At 38.3% G+C, this 4,272-nt stretch overlaps 1 long non-coding RNA gene across 1 annotated transcript; it reads right to left on the bottom strand.

The window, feature by feature from the left end:
* Nucleotides 1–1,100: 1,100 nt before the first annotated feature.
* LOC141557387 (uncharacterized) lies at nt 1,101–3,984 on the bottom strand. The gene is made up of 3 exons (XR_012486777.1): nt 3,850–3,984; nt 2,109–2,275; nt 1,101–1,224 (listed from the first exon to the last, which is right to left on the bottom strand). It is a non-coding gene; the product is annotated as an uncharacterized LOC141557387 (long non-coding RNA).
* Between the last annotated feature and the right edge of the window lie 288 nt (nt 3,985–4,272).

Here is a 4,272-nt window from a genome sequence, read left to right as displayed (position 1 = left end):
ACTAGCCCTGAATTCAGGACGACCTGAGTTCAAATCTGGTCTCAGACACTTAACACTTCCTAGCTGTGTGACCCTGGACAAGTCACTTAACCCCAGCCTCAGGGGGAAAAAAATGAAGTTTGTAGAAGAATCATTCTAGGACTTCACTAAAGGACTGCTCCTTTAGAGAAGATCATAAGATGCTATGCCACAGTGGGAACAAATTCCTTTTATAGCAGACTATAATACAGAACATGGAAAGACATGGTCCCTCACGGCAAGGGACTTCTAGAGAGACTTGTTGATACTTTCAGTGTGGTAAAGTAGGGCATCAGAAAGCTCAATGTAGGCATGGAGATAGAGTGAGAAAACAGGATGGGAGAACAAGACCCAAAACCCCATGTCCAAAATGCAACAAGGACTTCCACTGAGCCTCAGAATGTAGATTGATCCAGGGAAATGAGAGGTGAGGCCCAGGTCCAAGACTTCAAACAAAAAACAGTTGCGGCATGATGGCAGCTGAGATTACACCCAGAGAGTCTTTAGAAGTTCAGGACTCTGATATGATCAATCAGCAGAAAAGCAATCAGGGGAGAATAGAGGTTTTTTAACCTGACAGAAGGGCAATGTCCAGTGCAAGCAGCTTCAATGTAATTGCCAGGTGATGAGGAAAGATCCAGAAAGTGGTGAATGGAAGGAACTATATAAGTTAACTGCTTAGAGGAAAGGGTCTGCTTGTTTCTCTACAGATGGAGAAGGAATCAGATGGGTGTCAACAAGCCAAATTTGCCTTGTCTATTGGAGAGAGACAGAAAAAGAGAAAAACCTCAAAACAAAGGAGGAAACCTAAGAAACATCTGACACTGAAAGGGCATGACTGATAACGAGACTGTTGGAGGACTTAAAACCTACAAGAATCATTGATACTCTGAGAGGAAAAACTGTTGATAAGACTGTTGCAGAACTTCAAAATCTACAGGAATCATTGGATTCCCTAACACAAGATGACACTATTGTAGGACTTCACAACTTGCAGGAATTATTGGATTCTCTGACACATGAAGTAATGGACAATAGAATTGCTTTTGGACTCTCTAGGACTTATGGAAACCCACCAATCTGGTTTGATTCCCCATTTCCTTTGGTGTTTTCATCTCCCTTCCTGAGACATCAGAGAGGGCATGATCATCTTTTTTTGGATTCTCACTTCCCTGAGGAATTTGGGAGGGCATGACCACCTATGTTCTAAAACAAAAGAAAGAGGGAGATGTTATAAGCCAGAACTCTTGTACTTGAAACAAGGATTCTTAAACCTTTTATTATTACTATTAAATCTAAATAGAATCGATTGGCAAATTTGTTATGAGAAAAAGATTATTATCTCAGATTGAATGGCTAAACAGAAAAGTTACCATCTTTTAATATATTTACCTGTTTCTGGAACTTTTAAAATGACTTTTGAAAAATGATTCAGGATGTGATTTAGCATCCAACAAATGTGTACTACTCTATAGATATATCAGAAAGTAGTTCTGAAAAATATGAATAATGCCTCTTGGTTTCCCAAATGGAAATAAAATGAATTTAGAACTATGGGAAGACCATTAGATCTCTAAGAAGTGTTGATCTAAATAGAAAGTACATCACCATCTCTTGAAAAAGAATAAAAATATGATAAATCACCATCAACCAATGTGATCTTGGAAAGAGAGATATACTTATAAGCTACAAGGAGAATGGTTCCTCTGGCCCTAGATTTTTTTTTTTTTTGGTATGTGTGTCCTGAGGCACAAAAAGAGTCATTAGGAATTTAGGGACAGAAAATTTTGCTAGGACAAAAATCACTATGCTAAATGAACAATATACAATAGCACCAAAAATTTGCTTATGGAAGTAGATATCAGAAGGATGAAGTGATATAGTTTTCTGAGCTCTCTGATTATTTTTTTCTTTTAGCTTTTACATGAAAATATTTGCTTCCAACAGTATAAACAGAAATATGCAAACTTATTCTTGCCTAACATTGGGAGACATAATCCTTCTCTCCTCACTTCCTCTGCTACTTGTATCATCTCAGTCCTTGGAAGGAAGGGCATTAAATTCACAGCTTCCTATAGAGTACACAGTACCTGTTCCAATGCTAAAACTCCTCTGGGACCCAAGTTCCAGGCATTCTGGTTTCTCAGGGTTTCCTTGCTGGGTTGGTTGCATCATCCCACCTGTAACTCTGGCTTCAAGGTTGTCATGGTTTCAACTCCTAGGTTCTATGCATGAGAATCATCTCTAGAACCTGAAACTTAGGAAGACAATATAGAATAAAAATGCTACCCCCACCCCCAAAACCATTGCTTAGAGCTGGGGAACAAGGAGAGGGAAAAGAGGAGAGAGGGAATAAAGAAGAAAACTCTTCTCCTATTATTGCTTTAGTTTATAGCATCTATGCTGTGGTTGAAATGGGATCTTCATCTTCTGAGGAGCACAGGAAAGACAGCAGCCAAAAGAATCTCTCTTACTGTTTCTTGCAGGAAAAAATCATGCAGAAACAAAATATGCATTATGCTCAAAATGATCCATAATACATTGGATCAAATTTGTGTTTCCAAAACATGTATTATAGCAGAATTGACTATAGTCTGGAATAAACACACTTTAATGAGGTAGAAGCTTGGGATTGTGATCTTCCCTTACTGACTCTAGTAGAATCTGTTCCCCTGGGAATGGGAACATTTGCCATCTGCTAATCCTCTAGTCCATGGAAAACCTCTTGTGAACAAGGACTAGGGCCGGAGACAGAGCAAAAAAGAGATATGAAAGAGACTTGTGAAGTGGAATGACCATCTGCTGGGAACTCAAGAAAGTTGCCTGGAGCTAAAGAAGCAGTATGAAGCAGAATTATTGGAAGGAATTATTTAAGGAAATTGCAACCTGTGATAATCTATGTAGAGCATTTGCAAACAAGAGCAGTAAGCAAAAGTAACATATGTAAGGAAGTATGAAAAGAATCACTGTTGTAGAGAAGCACCTCCAAAATACTCTCCCCCCCCAACCCACACACAGACATACATACACATACACACAAACCTTAGGACACAGTAATATAAATCACTAAGTTTCTGGAAAGAGTCCTGTTTATGATTGAATATTGTTTTATTTTCTATGGGCTCTAATAAGACTTCTACTGATTTCCCATAAGCCTTAAATCATTCTGCTCACACTCTGATCTGTGAACCTCAGTGTTCTTGATAGAAGTTGGTGACTACATCAGGATATAGAGGAAGAGTATCAGATAACAAAATTCCCAGAGCTTTTGAGAGATAGAGGAGCAACTAGTCAGAAAAATAGTTTTCCAAAGTGCCTCAGGCCCTACAGGATCATTCCTTATAGAGGGAAGGGGTGGAAGGGGAAGAGAGCAAGCAAAGCTTTGAATTAGTTGTAGAGATATGCATTCCTCTTTGCCACAATTGAGGTCTGTGACCAGATAAAATCATTTCCCCTCTCTGGATTTTTATTTTTTCATCTAACAAGTGATCACCTCCAGGGCCCTTTGAGCTCTAATTTTGTTCTTGTTAACCTTGAAGAGAAGAACTGGGTTTCATTCATCTCTACATCTCCCACAATTTCCTAGCAAAGTGCTGGACTTAGAATTAGAATCAGGGTTCATATTCAGGCTCTAACTCTGACATTGGATAAGTTACATCCTATGTATGAGCTTCAGTTTCTTTCATTAAAATTTGCAATACCTCCTTTTCAGGGTTGTTATGACAAAATCCCTTTAGAAACATTAAAGTGCCATGGAATTGCTAGTTTTTAATATTACCATTGTTGTCATTGTAACCTGTGGTTTGAAGCTTGTACACATATATGACTTACCTCATTAGAAGAGAAAATGATTATTTCATGCTGTATTCCTCTGCGAGGGGTAGAGTCTGGGAAAGAAGAGACCCACTTTCTTCTAGCTTCAAGAGAGAACACAGTTTTATGTTCTCTAGATGGAGAGACTCTTGGAGATATAAAAAAGACTTTGAATAGCAATAAATATGTAGAAGATCCAGCACCTCAACATTCCTCTGATTCCTAGCTTACCTCCCTAGAGACTTTAAGGAATTCCCCCTTGGGTGAGATCAGAGACTCTTATAGCTGAGCTAAGATTTCTCACTCTCAGGGAGAATTCTTCAGTCTGTGTTTTATCTGTTATTCTGCATCTGTATAACCATTCTGATTTCTGTTTTCTATCTATATATTGTATATAGATTTTTCTATCTATATAATTTTTTTTCTTTTTGGTTAGCTAAC

Source organism: Sminthopsis crassicaudata, chromosome 2 (assembly GCF_048593235.1).
Source record: "Sminthopsis crassicaudata isolate SCR6 chromosome 2, ASM4859323v1, whole genome shotgun sequence".
Classification (NCBI taxonomy): Eukaryota; Metazoa; Chordata; class Mammalia; order Dasyuromorphia; family Dasyuridae; genus Sminthopsis; species Sminthopsis crassicaudata.
The sequence above is the reverse complement of the archived record's forward strand: the minus strand, read 5'-3'. Positions and strand labels throughout refer to the sequence as shown.